This window comes from Pseudophryne corroboree, chromosome 1 (genome assembly GCF_028390025.1).
Source record: "Pseudophryne corroboree isolate aPseCor3 chromosome 1, aPseCor3.hap2, whole genome shotgun sequence".
Lineage (NCBI taxonomy): Eukaryota > Metazoa > Chordata > Amphibia > Anura > Myobatrachidae > Pseudophryne > Pseudophryne corroboree.
The window spans coordinates 574,723,640-574,744,147 of NC_086444.1; the positions used below are offsets into that span (position 1 = coordinate 574,723,640).

General features: G+C 46.7%; 1 long non-coding RNA gene and 1 pseudogene across 2 annotated transcripts in view; one reads left to right on the plus strand and one right to left on the minus strand.

The window, feature by feature from the left end:
- LOC134922578 (uncharacterized) overlaps positions 1-18,070 on the plus strand; it is a 44,789-nt gene extending 26,719 nt beyond the window's left edge. For both annotated transcript variants that reach the window (XR_010177503.1, XR_010177504.1), the window contains 2 exons: positions 11,970-12,194; positions 16,096-18,070. This is a non-coding gene — a long non-coding RNA (uncharacterized LOC134922578). The remainder of the gene's footprint in view (positions 1-11,969; positions 12,195-16,095) is intronic.
- On the minus strand, positions 15,279-15,397 carry LOC134944981 (5S ribosomal RNA; annotated as a pseudogene).
- Positions 18,071-20,508: the final 2,438 nt, after the last annotated feature.

Genomic DNA, 20,508 nt, shown 5'->3' on the forward strand with positions numbered 1-20,508 from the left:
TCACAGTATTTACCTATTACGTGTATTCTACTGTGTACTCAGTCACATAATACCAGATTTATTCACAGGTGTTGTGTACTGGGTACTCAGTCACATATTATCGGATTTATTTGCAGGTATTGTACTCTGTCTGGCTTCATCGTTCTAAACCGCTCTGTGTTGCATTTGTGTACAATGTCTAACAGAAAGGGCAATTAGTCTGTGGACACTCCTGCATCATCCAGAGCATGCGCCAAGGATTTACCAGAGGGAGAAGCTGTGTATGATGGTCTGTGTACTATGTGCCATACACCCCCTAGTCAGTCTGCGGCTCCTGTAGCCAATCAAGAGCCACCCTGGGCCACGTTCTCAAACCTACTGGGTACTCTAGTGGAACACCTAATGCCCCCTATGGGACCACCTGTACCATTACAGCCTCAAATAGTCCCTATGGTCAATCCGCCTTGGGTGGACAACGTGTCTGACCAGTTGCAGCAGTTGACTCATTCCTTGGTCAGACAAACATCTACCCCAGGTCAATCCTGTGTCTCTGGGTCATCTAAGCGGGCTGCTTCCTCCTCACATTCCACAAATCTCTCAGATGTTTCATCTGAAGAGGAGGGGGAACATACTGTCCTGTCAGACACTGAATCAGGCGTCTCTGACATGGATTCTACATTGCAAGTTGCCGTCCATGCTCTAGTGGTTGCTATAAGGAAATCCTACAAATCAATGATGATGAGGATTCCACTACTGTCACCAAGAAAACTGACATGTTTAAATGGCAGAAGGTGGCTAAAAATCTATTACTCCATTCTGACCATTTGGTAGACATCAGGCAGGAATCCTGGTTTAATCCAGGAAAGAAATTCCCTCTCTCCAAACGGGCCTTATCTCGCTATCCTCTCCCGGCAGAGTTATGTAACAAGTGGGAAAATTCACTGCCGGTGGATTCTCGTGTCACCCGCCTAGTGGTGTTATCCACTCTGCCCGTCACCACTGTCACTTCACTGAAAGAACGGACAGATAAGCGTATTGAGGAATGCCTGAAATCTATTTACTCCCTGACAGGTTAGGTGCTGTACATAGACCCACTATTGCTGCCTCCTGTGCTGCTAAAGGAATTGAAGCATGGGTTCAGGCATTAGAGGGAGAGCTGCCCGTGGATATATTTGACAATGCCAGACAATACCTGTCTCACATCACCACCGCCTCTTATTATATTCAAGAGGCGTCCTCAGAGGTGAGTGTGTTGGCGGCCAAGGCATTGACTACGTCTGTCTTGGCTCGCCGCATTCTGTGGTTGAGGTTATGGAAGGTGGACCTGGACTCCAAGAAGACCTTGGAGGTACTCCCTTTTAAGGGAGACATCTTGTTTGGGGAAGACTTTAAATAAATTTGTGTCTGAACTGGTGGCTGCTAAGACTGCCTTTCTCCCAAATACTAATCCTTCTGCACAGGAGGCAATAGGTACCACTTTTCATTCCTTTCGACCTCAAGGGAAACAAAAGGTCAGGCATACCCGAGACAATCTCGTGCTTCCAAAACCATCAGTCCTGGGCGGCCCATCAGCTTGCTTCTAAACAAGATAAGCCTGCCGCATGACGGGGCGGGCCTCCCCTTAGGGGACCCCAGGGTGGGAGGCCGACTTCTGCAGTTCACCTAGGTCTGGTTAAAGACCACTTCAGACGCATGGGTGCGAGAAGTTGTCTCTCACGGGTATGCAGTCTCTTTCAAAGACGTCCCCCTCGCCAGCTTTGCACCACAGTCATCCCTTCGGATCCACTAAAGGCGCAAACTCTGCAGCTGGTTGTGATTTCCCTCCTGGATACAGGAGTGGTAGTGCCGGTACCTTTGTCCCAAAGGGGCAGTGGTTACTACTCTACCCTGTTTCTAGTCCTGAAACCCAATGGGTCATTCCGGCCTATACTCAACCTCAAATCACTAAACAAGTTTGTGAGAGTGTCCAAGTTCCATATGGAGACGCTGCACTAAATTGTGCTGGCGATGGAACCCGGAGACTATATGGTATCCCTGGATATTCAGGATGCGTACCTACATATACCTATTGCCAAGTCACATCAGCAGTATCTGCGGTTTGCTATTGGCAACCTACACTATCAGTTCCAGGCTCTGACATTTGGACTGGCTACGGCTCCTCAGATCTTCACCAAGGTCATGGCCATAATGACGGCACATCTCCATCGCCAGGGAGTCAGCATCCTGCCAAATCTGGACGACTTGCTGATCCTGGCAAACTCCCATGATGTCCTCCTCAGTCATCTATAACTGATGGTAAGCTTCCTACAAGCCCACGGGTGGCTCATCAATTTGAAGAAATCCTCTCTAGTAACAGCTCAGAGCATGGTGCACCTGGGGGCACTCCTGGACACACACACAGTCAACGTCTGTTCCTGTCTCCGGAGAAAGTCCAAAAGCTTCAGGATTGGATAAGATGCTTCCTCTGTCGCCCCAGAGTGTTGATACATTCGGTGATGCAAGTACTTGGCCTGATGTGTCGGCACTCGACATAGTAGATTACGCTCAATTTCTCTTACGTCCTAGAGGATGCTGGCGTCCATTTAGTACCATGGTGTATAGACGGGTCCTTTGGGAGCCACTGGGACTTTAAGAGTTTAATAGTGTGGGCTGGCTCCTCCCTCTATGCCCCTCCTACCAGACTCAGTTTAGAAATTGTGCCCGGAGAAGCCGGTCACAGCTAGGGGAGCTCCTAGGAGTTTTTCTAGTTTTATTGGTTTTCTAAGAGTGTTAGGTACAGGAAAGCTGCTGGCAACAGCCTCCCTGCTTCATGGGACTTAGGGGGGGGAGTAGGAACCAACTATTGAAGTTAATGGTTCTCTATCTCCGCTGACAGGACACTGAGCTCCTGAGGGTGCTGATCGCAAGCCCACGAGGTGACCGCTCACTCCCGCAACACGGCCGCCACGCCCTAACAGAGCCAGAAGAAAGAAGAGTTGTGAGTTCAGCGCCGGCGGCCCAGATAGCGGGTCGCCTTCGGGAATGGCGGCACAAGGGTGGGAGCGCAGCTTTGTCAGGCTACGCTCTATGAAGGCTCAGCAACAGATTACTGTAGACATGGCTGAGGGGCATCCTTGGCCAGCGTGATCACCCTGACACTGGTAATGTAGCTAACAGAGGCTAATCCCACTGTTAGCACTAAAGACCTCAGGCCAGTATAAACATAATGTGCGGGAAGCCGCGCACCATTTCAGGGGTAGGGGTGGGGGTAGGCTTCTCCTCAGAGCGGATCCATAACTCACAAGCGCCATTTTTTCCCTGCAGAACGATGAGACACGCTGACAGGGAGCGCTGACCCTCCACATAACTCCAGTTACTGCGGTAGCGTGTAGATAGTACTATTTAACCTATTAAGGTTATTTAGTCTGCGCTGGGCTGTTATCATAATAACTGCTCACTGGGGCGTTGTGTGGCTGGCTCCTTATAATCTGTGACTGAAGGTACTCTGGGGGAAACTGTGTCTGACATTTTCCTGTATGTGTGTGTTTATGCGTATATATCCACATTACCATGTCTAAGGGCTCTGTATCCTGTGCTGCAGAGTGTATATCTTCTCCTGAAGAGTCTATTCCATGTACTCAGGACTGCAATGAGCTTTCCTAACCTGTCGAATCCGAACCTCCATGGGTGGATTCTTTAAGGGGAATGATATCACAGATTTAATCAAAGATGTCACATAATGAGAAAAAGACTCAGTTTTTGAGAAAGTCTGTAGAGGGTTTGTAGCATTCGGCTCCTACTCCCTCAAATACCCCACCTACATACCCTAAAAAACGTACACTTGCCAAATAATGCAAGTTGACACTGATACCGACTCTGATACAGGGGACGGTGATGGGGATATGCAGCGGGGGGATTAATCCCTTGCTAAGGGGGTGCAGTTGATGATTGAAGCCATTAGGGATGTTTTGCATATTACTGAGAAGGTACCTGAGCCGGAAGAGGAAACTTATTATACGGAAAATAAGAAATTCTCCCTCACCTTCCCTGCTTCTAAAGAGCTATACTCTTTATTTGAAAAATCCTGGGAAAACCCAGAGAAAAATTTCCAGATCCCTAAAAGAATTTTTAATTGCTTTTCCTTTCCCTGAAGAGGATAGAAAGAAATGGGAAAACCCACCAGTATCTGTATCTAGGTTGTCTAAAAAGGTGGTTTTACCTGTCCCTGGTTCAACTGCCCTAAAGGAGTCGGCTGACCGCAAGATTGAGACTACGCTCAAATCTCTATACACTGCTACAGGCGTGGCTTTAAGGCCCACTATTGCTTGCGTGTGGATTTGTAAAGCCATAGTAAAGTGGTCAGGCACATTACTAGAGGACTTAGATACTATGGATAGGAGTGACATTGATTTGTTTTTGCGTCACATACAGGATTCTGCTGGGTTCATGGTGGAGGCCATGAAATACTTTATGATGCTTAATGCAAGGGCTACTTCCATGGTGGTATCAGCACGCAGAGGACTCTGGCTACGCCAATGGACTGCGGATGCGGAATTTAAGAAAAGTGTGGAGAACCTACCCTTCACAGGTCCGGCTCTGTTTGGGGATGCATTGGATGCGTGGATTTCCACGGCAACTGCGGGTAAGTCAACCTTTCTCCCCTCAGCAGCTCCACCGACTAGGAAATCTTATCCTACGTCCACACTGCAGTCCTTTCGGACCGCAAAATGTAAAAATTCCAAATCCCCTTCCACCTTCTTTAGGGGTGGTTGGGGAAAAAAAAAACCTGCACCAACAGGTTCTCAGGAACGGAAAACAGGTTCTGTTTCCTCAAAATCTTCGGCATGACAGTGGACCTCCCAGCCTGGAGATCGGGCAGGTGGGAGCGAGACTAAAAAAAATTCAGTCACATCTGGGCGTCATCAGGCCTAGACTCCTGGGTGACAGTCATTGTTACTCAGGGCTACAGACTGGAGTTTCAGGAACTCCCACCTCACATATTCTTCAAATCAGGCTTACATGTTTCGCTGACAGAAAGTGCTATCCTACAGGAAGCTATTCAAAAATTTGTAAAAACAGATGTTATTGTCCCAGTTCCACCCCATCTACACCACAAGGGTTATTAGTTAAACCTGTTTGTGGTGCTGAAACCAGATGGTTCGGTAAGGCCGATTCTATACCTAAAGTCATGAACCCCTAAAGGGAATTCAAAATCAAGATGGAGTCTCTGAGAGCGGTGATCTCAGGTCTGGAGGAGGGGGAATTCCTAGTATCCCTGGATATCAAGGATGCATACCTTCACATTCTGATCTGGCCACCTCACCAGGCTTATCTCAGTTTTGTGCTGCTGGATGGTCACTATCAGTTCCAGGCACTGCCGTTTGGCCTCTCCACAGCACCGAGAGTGTTCACCAAGTTCATGGCAGTGATGATGCTACTTCTCCGCAGGCAAGGAGTGAACATAATTCCATATCTGGACGATCTCCTGATAAAAGCATCTTCCAGGGAGAGATTGTTGCAGAGTATTGCTCTCTCAACTCAACTACTCCAGAATCATGGGTGGATCCTGAACCTTCCAAAGTCACATTTGGAACAGACAAGGAGATTGCCCTTCCTGGGGATGATACTCGACACGGAAGTGCAGAGGGTGTTTCTACCGGTAGAGAAAGCATTGGTGATCCAATCAATGGTACGGGATGTCCTCAAGTCAGCCCGGGTATCGGTTCATCAGTGCATTCGCCTTCTGGGGAAGATGGTAGCCTCCTGCGAGGCTCTTCCATACAGCAGATTCCATGCGAGGTCCTTCCAACTAGATCTTCTAGACAAATGGTTGGGATCACATCTTCACATGCACCAGCGGATACGCCTGTCGCCGAAAGCCAGAATTTCGCTCCTCTGGTGGCTGCAAACTTCTCACCTACTCGAGGGCCACAAATTCGGGATTCAGAATTGGATCCTTCTAGCCATGGATGCAAGTCTCAGAAGTTGAGGAGCAGTCACACAAGCGGAAAACTTCCAAGGAAGGTGGTCAAGTCTGGAATCCATCCGTCCGATAAACATTCTGGAACTAAAGGCCATATACAACAGCCTTCTACAAGCGGCACATCTTCTGCATGATCAGGCCATTCAGGTTCAGTCGGACAATGTAATGGCAGTGTCCTACATAAACCGACAGGGCGGAACGAAGAGCAGAGCGGCAATGTCAGAGGTAACAAGAATCCTCCTCTGGGCAGAAAAGCACATGGTGGCGCTATCAGCAATCTTCATTCCGGGAGTGGACAACTGGGAAGCGGACTTCCCCAGCAGACACGATCTCCATCTAGGAGAATGGGGCTTCCACTCGGAGGTATTCACAGAGGTGACAAGCCGTTGGGGTGTACCTCAGGTAGACATGATGGCCTCTCGCCTCAACAAGAAGCTTTGCAGGTACTGTTCCAGGTTGAGAGACCTACAGGCAGTGGGGGTGGACGCACTGGTAACTCCGTGGGTGTTCCAGTCAGTTTATGTGTTCCCTCCACTTCCAGTTATCCCAAGGATTCTCAAACTAATAAAAAGAACAAGAGTTCAGGCAATCCTCATTGCTCTGGACTGGCCAAGGAGGGCTTGGTACGCGGATCTTCTGGAATTACTCCTGGAGGATCCGAGGCCTCTTCCTCTTCGCGAGGACCTTCTTCAACAGGGGCCATTCACTTATCAAGACTTACCGCGACTACATTTGGAGGTTGAACGCCAGATCTTAGCTCGGAAGGGCATTCTGAAAAAGGTAATTCCTACCTTACTTCAGGCTAGTAAGGGGGTTAAGTCTAAACATTACCATCAAATTTGGAAAAAATATGTGTCTTGGTGTGAATCCAAGAAGTTTCCAATGGTGGCGTTTCAACTGGGACGGTTTCTCCTCTTTCTGCAGGCAGGTGTGGATGTGGGCTAACGCTTGGGCTCCATAAAAGTCCAGATTTCGACCTTGTCCATTTTCTTCCAGAAAGAATTGGCTGCCCTTCCTGAGGTTCAGACATTCTTTAAAGGGGTTCTGCACATCCAACCACCCTTTGTGCCTCCTACGGCATCTTGGAGTCTTAATGTGGTGCTGCAGTTCCTGCAATCGGATTGGTATGAACCTTTGCAGGAGGTGGACGTCAAGTTTTTTACTTGGAAGGCGGTCACACTGTTGGCATTGGCATCTGCTAGACATGTGTCAGAATTAGGGGTATTGTCATGCAAGAGCCCCTATTTGATTTTTCATGAAGATAGGGTTGACCTCAGAATGCATCAGCAGTTTCTTCCAAAGGTTGTGTCAGCTTTTCATATCAGCCAACCTATTGTGGTGCCAGTGGCTACTGACTCCTCAATTACCTCAAAGTCCTTGGATGTGGTGAGGGCTTTGAAGATTTATGTGAAGAGAACCTCTCGTCACAGGAAGTCGGACGCTTTGTTCATCCTTTATGATCCCAACAAAGGGGTATATTTACTAAAAATCGTATTTTCCCGTTTGAGGTCAAAATTCAATCACGAATGACATCGAAAGTGTAAATATGCAACGTTTTGAATTTAGTACGACTAATTTACTAAGCTGCCGTATTCTGCATTTTCGGTTTTACCGATGTCGATGTCATTCGTTTTTTTAAGCAGTGTTTTACGTGAGTGACTTGTAAAACACTGCCGACTTTAATACAATGAATCTCGGCCGGATCTGAGAGATCCGTGCTGGGCTTCATTGTGCACCTTGTTAAAAAATAAAAACAGTGTTAAAATCATAAAAAAAATTGCGTGGGGTCCCCCCTCCTAAGCCAAACCAGCCTCGGGCTCTTTGAGCCGATCCTGGTTGCAAAAATATGGGGGTAAAAATGATAGAGGTTCCCCCATATTTAAACAACCAGCACCGGGCTCTGCGCCTTGTTCCAAAAATACGGGGGACAAAAAGTGTAGGGGTCCCCCGTATTTCTGAAACCAGCACCGGGCTCCACTAGCCAGATACATAATGCCACAGCCGGGGGACACTTTTATATAGGTCCCGGCGGCCCTGGCATTACATAACCAACTAGTCACCCCTGGCCGGGGTACCCTGGAGGAGTGGGGACCCCTTCAATCAAGGGGTCCCCCCCCTCTCCAGCCACCCAAGGACCAGGGGTGAAGCCCGAGGCTGTCCCCCCCATCCAAGGGCTGCGGATGGGAGGCTGATAGCCGTTGTGTAGAAAAATGAATATTGTTTTTAGTAGCAGTATTACAAGTCCCAGCAAGCCTCCCCCGCAAGCTGGTACTTGGAGAGCCACAACTACCAGCATGCGGAGGAAAACCGGGCCCGATGGTACCTGTAGTACTACTACTAAAAAAATACCCCAATAAAAACATAAGACACACACCTTGAAAGTATAACTTTAATACATACATCCACACCTCCATATACACATACTTACCTTATGTTCACACGAGGGTCGGTCCTCTTCTCCATGTAGAATCCATGGGGTACCTGTGGAAAAAATTATACTCACAAAATCCAGTGTAGAAGGCTCTTCTTCTTGTAATCCATTTGTAATCCCAAAGGACCCGTCTATACCCCATGGTACTAAATGAACCCCAGCATCCTCTATGGACAACGAGAAAAGGATTTACCATTAGGTAATTAAAATCCTATTTTCATTCCCCCCCTCTGCAGAGGTTAATCCTTTCTAAGTGGGACGGCCTACCTCATTGGATCAGATCTCACATGATTACCTTGACTCCGGAGGTTCATCAATCGCTGACCTGGTGGCTCCAGGACCAACAATTGAGCAGGGGCCGTCCCTTCTGTATCCTGACTGGGTCCTGCTGACGACGGATGCCAGTCTGCGGGGATGGGGTGTGGTGTTGGAGCAACATTCTTTCCAGGGTCGTTGGACCAAGGAGGAGTCCCTCCACCTGATAAACATTCTAGAGCTGCGGGCGGTGTTCAATGCGTTAACTCTCGCCCTGCCTCTGGTACAGAACAGGCTTGTTCAAGTATGGCCAGACAACGCCACCATGGTGGCATACATCAACCGTCAAGGCGGCACTCGAAGCCGCATGGCAATGTTTGAAGTGTCAAAAATCCTTCAATGGGCAGAACGCCATCTGCCAGCAATATCGGCACTGTTCATTACGGGGGTCCTAAACTGGGAAGCGGACTTCCTCAGTCGCCAGGACGTACACGCCGGAGAGTGGAGTCTTCATCCGGAAGTCTTTCAACTCCTAGTGGACACGTGGGGCCTACCAGATGTAGACCTGATGGCGTCTCGACACAAAGTTCCAATCTTAGGATCAAGGACCAGAGATCCTCAAGCAGCGTTCGTGGATGCACTAGCCATTCCATGGAACTTTCAGCTGCCTTACATGTTCTCTCCAGTGTCATTCCTGCCCAGGGTCCTGCAGAAGTTCAAGCAAGAAGGAGGAATACTACTTCTAGTCGCTTCGGCGTGGCACAGATGGCATTGGTTCTCAGACCTGCAGGGTCTATCGACAGGGTGTCCTCTTCCACTTCCTCAACGACCAGACCTCCTCGTACAGGGCCCTTGTGTCTATCCAGACTTGGCCAGACTGGCTTTGATGGCGTGGCTTTTGAAGCATCACTCCTGAGAGTGAAAAGATTATCTGAGGCGGTCATTCAGACTATGTTGAAAGCCCGTAAGCTGACGTCTGCTCGGATCTATTATAGGGTCTGGAATTCTTACTTCACGTGGTGTGCTGATAAGAACTATGATACGTACAGATTCAAAACATCCAGAATCCTGGCTTTCCTGCAACAAGGCCTGGACTTAGGCCTTCGTCTGGCCTCCCTCAAGGTTCACATATCTGCCTTGTCGGTGAGCAGTGGCGTAAGTTCGTCACAGTTGCCCGGAGGCAAGTTCCTACCAGTTGCCCCCACCTATATTTAGATAAATATATGTATGTATGTATGTATGTATGTATGTGTGCATATGTGTGTGTGTGTGTGTGTGTGTGTGTGTGTGTGTGTGTGTGTGTGTGTGTGTGTGTGTGTGTGTGTGTATGGAGTGTTCTGATTTTTTTTTAATATACTGTATATATACATTTCATTGTCTTTTATTTTAAATCACACATTTCCTACATTAAAGAAACTGAGCTCACAGTGGCTGGGGGCGGGATTACAGAGGAGGCCCCAATGCATACTGGGACAGCCTAAAGCTTTAGCCTTTTGGTGCCTCTGGATCAAGATCCACTCTACACCCGATGTTTTCTCTGTGGAACCCACTGTACCTCGCAGAAAGAGAGTTAACAATGTTAAGTATTGTTAACCAGTAGTTAGAGCTCAGAGTCCATCCGAAAAAGTCAGGGATAAAGTGAGGTCTCTGCAGAGGCGTATCTAGAGAGGAGGGGACCCGTGTGCAGTTCTGTGTGTTGGCCCTCTCCTCTCCCATAGCAAGCAGCGCCGCTGTTAGCACTCTGAGCACTGTGACTCTACCGCCGTGCCATTTTTTCGAAGTCCTGCACATGCGCTGTAGACTCTGGCCCTGTGCCAGTCTCTAGTGCTCAGTGCATTAGCACCGGCGCTGCCAACTACGGGAGAGGAGGGGGCCCACACACGGTCACCGATGGATGCCAGAAAGGTAAATATAGACTAAATAGGTGCAGTGTGTGCGGTGTGGGCCCCCCTGGACCCTGGGGCCCGTGTGCACCGCACACACTGCACCCATTATAGATACGCCACTGGGTCTCTGACACTAAACCAGACAATATATTTGGTCCTTGATGTCTAAATTAGCTTGTAGTGGAGGTTTAACCTCACTCCTCTTTTAGCGGAAATTGCAGCTGGTAACATATTGGTACATACTGTATGTGTCCCACACATAGACTTGTCACTGTTTCTAAATATATTAGCTCCAGGGAAGCAAGGGGAGAGTTTTTACAGAGTGGCTCCATGACCATTACATCATGCTAGCTGCTAACTTCATCAAGGCGGAGATCCAAATCCGAACTGAAGTTATAGATGTTGAACTGGTTCAGCTGTGCAGTTTGCAGATGCATATGGATACACCGATAGCTGGGATCCCGACGGACTATTGTCCAACTGGAGAGAAGCTGGAGTGGCCTTTGGTGTAGGAAGCTGGAGCTCCCCTTCCACCAGAGGATTACCCTGCATAAGCATGCTGAAAAGACATTGTAAGACAGTAGGCTTTATCGACTTTAAAAAAAACCATGTAGTTGAATTTGGAAGTATATGGATTCTCTGATCACTCAAATAGTTTAGTAAAATGGCATTAACAATTACCAACCAGGATGATATCTTATTTACTAAGGGGGTCATTCCGACCTGATCGCTCGCTGCAGTTTGTCGCAGCGCAGTGTTCGGGTTGGAACTGCGCATGCGCCGGTGCCGCAAAACGCCGGGCGCAATGGCAGCCGTCGCTGCCTAGCGATCGCCTCTGAGACAGAGGCTGTTGCTGGGCGGGAGGGGGCTCGTTTAGGGGGCATGGTCCGGCCGACGCAGGCGTGGCTGGACTGTTGGGGGGGGCGGGCCGCGGAAGCTGCGTGACGTCTCACGCAGCCGCTGCGGCCAGTGGCAGCGACAATCAACTCCCGGCCAGCCGCAGGAGTTGCGCTGGCTGGGAGTTACTCCACAAATACGAAAGCATCGCCGCTGTGCGATGCTTTTGTATTTGTGCGGGAAAGAAGGGGCCGGACTGACATGCGGGGCAGACTAGCCCTGTGCTGGGCGTCCCCCCGCATGTCAGGGAAGATGATCGTAGCTGTGCTAAATTTAGCACAGCTATGATCAACTCGGAATGACCCCCTAAGTCCCCACAGTAGTATAGGATTAGGTGGACTCGTGCTGTTTCATGCTGGCAGTAGTTCTGTATCTCCTGGCCTGGGATACCAGCTCACATAGTGTCCTTCACCATAAATTCTCCTCACTGACGGTTTGGTGTATGTAGTTCCCATTGCTGTATATGTGTTCTGGTGGAAGGAGGTTACAACGGATATTATTTTGTGTTTGTATTAGTTGGTGGATTAATCTCTTTTCTGTGTTCTTTGGCTTCCTGTAGTTTTCCAGTAAAGAAGCATGCAACACTCAGTGTCCTGGTCACATAAAAACTCTTATTGAAATATAAGTAACAGATTTAACACTGGTGACGAGGATTAAACTCTTCTTCTGCATTGCTCCTGGGATCAGTGGAGCACCAGTGGGCTGATAAAGCACAATTGTGGGGTGCAGAAAGGAGCAACACATTCAGACTGCCAGCACCACCTAACCTGAATAAAAGGAGCACGTGAGTTATATATAAAGGCAAAATGTCAGGATATATTGGCACAATAGCTGCATTTGATGGTACTATAGAGGACTGGGCTACATAGTGGAATTGTACTGTGCTCCTAATTCAGTGCAAGGAGACAAGAAGGTAGCAGTCTTACTCAGTGTAATGGGTGCCCAACCATACAGTTTGCTGAGGAGTTAAATAGCACCTGAGAGGCCAGCCACCAAGTCATACTGACATTGTGGACATTTTACAACAGCACTTAAACCCTAAACCATTAGTGATTGCTGAAAGATTCAGGTTTCACAGAAGCATTTAATCTGAAAGTGAAAACATTTCTAAATACATTGCAGAGCTGAGGAAGTTATCTGAACACTGTGCATTTGGAGCAGAGTTATCAGATGCCCTAAGAGACTGTTTAGTTTGTGGGATGAAAAGTACAAGTATACAAAAGAAATTGCTGGCTGAGCCTGACCTGACCTTAGAGCGAGCACTGTCCATAGCTATTTCAATGTAGACTGCAACCAGGGATGCATCAGAATTACAACAAAAGGGACCAGAGTGTACTCTTAATCCAATTCACTGGTATCAGAGACAGTCCTATGTTTGCTGTGGGAAGTCCTCACATGATGCCAGTCAGTGCTAAAGAAAAAGTGTGTAGAAAATTTAGGAAAAAAGGCCATATTGAAAGGGTGTGCCACTGGGGTAAAACACCAAACCACTCGCAAGTATCCAAAGTTCCCGGGAGACATTATACAACATCCCAGGTGCATAAGGTAGCTGACACTGAGTCAGACTCTACTGATAGTAGTGGTACAGAAAAAGGGTTATGCAGCCTAGAGATGCACTCTATGACGACAAAAGAGCATCAAGTGATTTGGGTCACTTTGGAAGTAGCAGGTATTGTCTTATAAATGGAATTAGACACAGGGTCTGCTCTGTCAGTGCTAAATGCAAGTGATTACAAATGCCTGTTTGCTGTGATTCCTTTAAAGAAAGCTTCTATAACACTCCACACACATACGGGTGAACCGGTGTCCCCATTGGGAAAAATAAAAGTTTATGTGAAATACAAAGGCAATATTTATGTATTTGTACATACTTCCACAGGGTGGACCGGCATTATTGGGCCGTGAATGGATAAGGAAAATCCAACTTGAAGGTGACGCAGCTACTAAGGAACTTTTGAAATTGTTAGCTGCTGCACAACCCATTTTCCAACCAGGGATAGGCACGTTAAAGGACATTAAGGCCAGTATAGAGTTGGATCCACATGTTGTTCCAAAATTTTGTAAAGCTCGCCCAGTACCTTATGCTATCCGACCAGCGGTTGAGGAGGAACTACGGAAACTGGAAGAGTCTGGTATACTCTCCCCAGTGGAATGGAGTAAATGGGCTATGCACATAGTTCCAATAGTAAAGAAAGACAAAATGGGAAGTATCCGTATTTGCGGAGATTTCAAAATGACAATAAATCCAGTACTACGGACTGTACGGTATCCTTTGCCTAAAATAGAGTACTTCTTTGCAGCTCTCTCAGGGGGAGGCCGCTTCTCCAAAATTGACCTAGCTCAAGCGTACTTACAAATGGAAATTGAGGAGGCATCTTAGAAATATTTAACCATCAATACTCACAAAGGTTTAATACAATATAACCGTCTTGTGTTTGGACTATCTTCCGCCCCAGCATTATGGCAGAGAGCAATGGTTAAAGTCCTAAAATTAATACCAGGTACGCAATGTTACCTGGATGACATAATTGTAACAGGCAAAGCTTATGTGGACCATTTAAATAATTTGGAAAGAGTATTAACCCGACTACAGGAATATGGACTCAGAGTAAATAAAGATAAATGTGCATTTTTCCAAGAAAGCATACGACATTGAGTTTGAAGGAACAAAACTACATGGCAACGCTGATGGTCTATCACGTTCTCCATTGCCCTAAAGTGAGGAGGACAATGGTGGAGACCCCCTCGAAGTGTATCACAATATGTTGATGGAACAGCTACCTATTACCTATGACATGATCAATCGGGAAACAAGGAAAGACCCAGTACTATCGAAAATAATGGATTTAACTCTCAAAGGTTGGCCTAACCATGGCGATGCTCAGTATTACGGGTTATCGGGCAGGAGAGATCAGCTTTCTGTCTGTCAAGGAACTCTATTGTGTGAGACCCAAGTGGTAATATCACCTAAACTGTGGAACAGAGTTTTGGAAAATTTACATGAGGGTCACCTAGGCACAGTAAAAATGAAGAAGCTCGCTAGAAGCTATGTGTGGTGGCCAGGAATCGATGGTCAAATCGAAACTTTGACAAAAGGGTGTGAAGGAGTTCAAAATTCACCACCTTTAGCCCCGTTACACCCCTGGGAATCGTCTCCATAGCAGCGGGTACATTTTGACTTTGCTGGTCCATTCATGGATTGTATGTTTCTTATTGCAGTGGACACTTATTCAAAATGGGTACTATGGGGGAGAGAAAGAAGGCTCTTGTGTGGGCGCACTCTTAAACAAGAAAGGAAAAGTTCCTACAATATTGAAACGTCGATAAATAAACACACATGGCTTTTCTTTAACGACAGTGTGCAAGACTCTGAGTGCCGCCTACACCCTCCAGCCTACAATATATGCAGAGATATTTTAAAACATGATTTTTATTAGTAAATTTAAGACTAAATTACCCACACATATGATCCAAAGTATAAGAAAAAGTTACATGCAATGTGTTGAGAAAATATTAAACTGTTCTGGTCATTTTTTCACGAGAAGTGATTAGAAAGGTTATAGGCACTTAGTAGTCTTACAACCATTTCCCCCTGACCAGTACAGAAAATCTGTATTGATGGGACCCAGGAGTAGTAATATGTTAGTGATAAGTATGTCCCAATCAGACCACTTAAAATGGGTCAATACTAAACACTTTGCTGGCCACCAGTGATGAGAATAGACACTGAATAATGACTGTTGATAGGTATATTAATATAGACTTGGGTTGTTCTGCAGTATAAGAGCGTGAAATAGAAGAGACAAGAAAAAGATCAGTGGTGATACTGCTGTTGGCATCACATGCACATAAGAGGAAATTAATTCCTACTCTACAACACCGGGTATTCGCGGGAGGTCTTCTCTCCAGGTACTAACCCAGCCCGACGCTGTTTGGCTTCCAAGATCGGACGAGATCGGGCATTGGCAGCGTGGTATGGTAGTAGAGGAGATATATGACCTGTATGCCAATGAGAGTGCACCTATATAGGAAATGGGTAAAAAGTATATTTTTAATAGAGAAAGAAGAAAACTCTATAGGGATAGGCAAAAATATGTGGATCTGCATTCTACGTTAGGCGCGGCACAACAAACCCCACATCCGTGGTGTTGTGCGCCCAGGATCGCAGATGAGAGTCCACAGAAAGATAGTAAGTGGGGAAAATCAAAAAGACAGAACATACTGATATCTTATTATTGTATGAAAAAATAATTGCATTGAACATCCAGTTAAATTCACAGTAATATATATGTGACCATTACTAATCTTCTGCTTCTAGCACCGGGTGCTGATTTTTGGCACAATGAAATTGGATATTCAGAGCCCGATCCTCACAGAAAACAATTATTTGTCTGTGAAATCCTCTAGCATAGAATTATTCCTATTAACATTTATACACATTAAGCACAGTATGACCAAATATACTACATATTTCAAATATTGTATAACAGATAAAATATAACTATACAATATAATAATAACAACAACAACAACACAATCCAGTACAATAATGCCCAGCATATAACTTATAACATATTGTCAATAAATATATTGTAACATGTAACAAAGATATTTAGTGTATTTTATTTTACTGGTATTGGCTGAAATGTAATTTTGTTAAGAATTTTTTTTATTTATGTCCACAGAAAATAGACCTACAGTGCTCAAGAAGCAGCATTGGAGGTAGAAGAGGAGGCCCACAGCCTTGCACATGCCCCCCCCACCCCTGACCAATCTGCCTTTCCCGTCCATTGCCCAGTCCACTAGCTCTTCCCCCCAACTGTTCACCCACCCATGTGTAAAACCCCGCTGGTACTAGGTATGCAAAAACTGCAGTCACTGTGTATAGTGCATCACACTTACTCTGCTCCGGCTGGTCATAGGTTCAGGCACAGATACCAGAGGGTCCCCTAAATAATCAGGTGTTTAATTACAGTTGCATTGTGGGAGTGGACTACAGGTGTCGGTGCAGCGCATAAAGAATTGGGCGCCAGGCCATCTCATAAAACAGAATAACGATTTATTTAACATCAAAGCAGGGATATAGCTGGGATAACTTCTGAACACTCCCCCAGCACAAATCATAATGGTTACATTCGATCACACATCAGGGCACCTCCTCCAACGCATCGCTTAATGGCAGCGGCATGAATATGGCGAACAGCAGTACGTACCAGGGCATTCTGTGACCAGTAGTGCTACACATACCAGGTTACCGTCTCTCTCTCTTCCATAGCGAGGACTCTTGTCCATGGGGGGCTTCTAATCATGCCACGTGGCTTCCGACCACTCACCCAGATATGTCCTCTCCTGAGACTCACACCTGGCACACTCTTCCAGGGCACCCCTACAGGTGGGCATCACCCTCTCCCTGGACTCTGGGTACTGTTGCTCTCACACTGCGGTCTCTCCCTCTATCAGGTGCCTTGCTGTGGCTGGCAGCTCTCCCCACATGAACATGTGAGGAGCTATCACTGAGGCTACATTTTCCTGGCTCAAACACCACGCTTCTCTCAGCTAACACACTTGCTTCTCCCAGCTAACGCACATGCTTCTGCACTTTATCAGCTTTTACTTCCTGTCCCCCCTCCTGCATGAGGTGTGCACGTGAGAGCTGGCTGAGCTCCCAACCTCCCCCAATCAGTGCACTGGACATAGCCATTGCTATGCATGATAAAGATACATAGTTGTTAAACCTTGCAGTTCCAGGGTATTACACATGCTCTAGCTGATACAAAATCTTATTAATGACACTTCTACTGTTTGTAATTTGAGGGTGTGTAGTACAAAGTATGGTATTACTGTGTTTGAGATATTTAACTTTGTTAAAAATTTAGCCATGCTCATCTTACTGCGATGTGGCATGTTGCATCACAGCATTCTGCATGGCATGCCAGGCTGCGACCCGAAAGTGGTTTGTATCTTAGTCAATCAGTGGTCTGTGCCCATGGTAGTATCCACTCATTGACTAAAATGGAACACAAAGTGCAGGGGGAACACGTGGTCCCTGTCACTTTCGGAAGAAGCGATATATGTATATACATATAGCGCTTCTATGTTTGATGGAGAAGGTGAGTATGTACAGTGAGCAGGAGTGTAGGTGAGTATATTAAAGACTTATACATTTGGTGTGTGTATTGTGCTTATTTTTATATTTCCTTTACAGGGGGACTACAGTTGTCAGCGGGACCTTAATGCCACGCATGCTTACACTTGAGGTTCTCCAAGTGCAGCAGCAGCATTACTGGGATCTGTAGTCCCACTGTAATGGACAATATTACTTTAAAATCTAACTTTCACTACTTTCAACTCTTCACCTGTTGTCCAGGGTTGAAGGGGATATCCCCGAGCTGACTAGTAGGGGAGATAATGCTTTGGCCATGGTGACCCTGTGAAGTGTGTCCCCTGGCTGTGACATTACCTCCCTGCTGAGTCCAGGTTTAGTTCTTTAAATACAGGGGACCACAACACAATTTTCCCCCATGTTTTTAGGGGGTGGTCTTCAGTATGCCGACTGACGGGATCCCGACAGCCGGCATACCAACACTTATTCTCCCTCGTGGGGGTCCAGGACCCCCCTGGAGGGAGAATAAAGTAGCGTGGCGCGCGTAGCGAGCCACCGTGCCCGTAGCGTGGCGAGCGCAGTGAGCCCGCAAGGGGCTCATTTGCGCTCGCCACACTGTCGGTAAGCCGGCGGTCGGGCTCCCGGCGCCGGTATGCTGGTCGCTGGGAGCCCGACCGCCGGCAGATCGTAGTGAACCCATTTTTAGGACCTGGGCTGGATCTTTGGCCTGCTGCTGGCCATACTTTTTGGGGGCCCACACAATAATACTTTCTTTCCACTAAAGGAGGGTACACACGGAGAGATTCATGCTTAATTTCTAAGCAATCTGACTAGAAATTAAGCACAGATCTCTCCGTGTGTATGCGTAGCTATCGCTGGTTCTAGATTGTGCCTGGGGGGGAGAGATGTGTGCTGAGCAGTCTGTGACAGATCGCCCAGCACACATCTCTAAGTGTGTACCCACCTTACCACACATAGAATAACTGCGCAGATCGCATTGATCTGTGATGGCTTCTGCAAACACACTGCTCACAGGCAGGTTTATATAATAATGGCACACTAAGAAACATGACTAAACATAATTGCATAGACCATTCGAAAACAGCATTCCTTGAAATCTGATTTTTGGTAAATTTGAGTGTTCAATCTTAAAAAACTCTCATGTACTGTATTCTGGAGATGCACAGAGGGCTTGATCTCTGAGCAATCAGGATTCACAGTAAATTTACCCCATATAGGGCCTAATTCACTAAGGATTGCAATTGCAAAGCTCTTTGCACCAGATTTACAATTGCAATCCTTAGAAATGCAAATGAGGGAGGTGGGGTGGGGGGGGGGGGGGGGGTGCATGCATACCACCTCCTCCCTGCATTTGCATGCAATCGTATCTGAGACCATCATGACCATCGGTGAGCCTAGGCTTTCTCAGCCTTGCTGATGCCAGGAAACTGTGGGAGTAATTCAGACCTGATCGTAGCAGCAAATTTGTTGGCAGTTGGGCAAAACCATGGGGGTGCTACCTTGCTGGGACTAAGTACTGTAATACTACAACATAGGAAAAAGGGTGCAGGTGCACCATACACCATTAAAATTATTATAACCATAATATAATATTTGAGGTTCTTGGCATATATTGGCCAGTATATGAGCCTGCCCACCTGCTTCACGGTGACCTCATCGGACAGGTCCCTAACACAATAGGGGTTCACCTCCGGGACGCAGAGCACCCCCAGACCACCCCAGGGCATCACACAGAAATAGGATAGGAGTGAAAGATCAGTGTTAAGCAAATGAAAGAGGCTGCTGAATGTGAAAGAAAAGAAGAGGACAGCAGTAAAGTGTCAGTGTTAGAATGTGAAGTTTAGCTGAGCAGTGTAATAAGTGTAAAAAATATGTGAAAAAAGCTACATAAATATAAAACAAACACAATGTGATATAAGTGATATAAGTGTTAAAAGTAAATGTAAGGTGGTGATGCCCCAAGGTGGCCCAGCCAGAGCAATATAGGGAGCTCCACGCCCCAAAAGCTCACCCCCAAACTGACTTTGTATATAATTAAAAGGATCATACCTATGTCTTTTGTGCAGTCAGAATGTGCTGGTTCCCTGTATAAAAGCCTGAGAGGCAGTGGGTGGGGTTCTAATCCAGAGATGAGGGCTGTCCCAATCCCTCAGGTGTGTATACACACACATAATATAGACTATATGGAAACGGGGCCTGGACTGCAGCACACCCTAGCTTATTATAATGGGATGTGCTACCTTGCTGGGACTAAGTACTGTAATACTACAACATAGGAAAAAGGGTGCAGGTGCACCATACACCATTAAAATTATTATAACCATAATATAATATTTGAGGTTCTTGGCATATATTGGCCAGTATCTGTATCTTAGCTTAGCAGAATTGCGAACGAAAGATTAGCAGAATTGCAAATAGAAAATTCTTAGCAGTTTCTGAGTAGCTCGAGACTTACTCACAAATAGCGATCAGTTCAGTCAGTTTCGTTCCTGGTTTGACGTCACACAAACGTCCAGCGTTCGGCCAGCCACTCCCCCGTTTCTCCAGACACTCCCGCGTTTTTCCCTGGCACGCCTGCGCTTTTCCGCACACTCCCAGAAAACGGCCAGTTTCCGCCCAGAAACACCCACTTCCTGTCAATCACACTATGATCACTTCAACGATGAAAAATCTTCGTTCGGGCGTGAGTAAATCTACTAAGTTTTGTGTTAAAATACTAACCGCATGCGCACTGCGAACCATGCGCATGCGCATTTTTGCATTAATCACTCCGTTGCGAAAATCAGCAACGAGCGAACAACTCGGAATGACCCCCCATGCGCACTGCACAGTGACGTAATTAGACATTTTAGCGCTGTGTGTATCGGCGCCCCCCCCCCCCTTATGTAAAATAGGGGCAGTGTGCGCGTTACACATTAAGGCAGACAGCGTACCCTTTTTACACATTACGGCAGACAGCGTCCCCTTTTTGCAT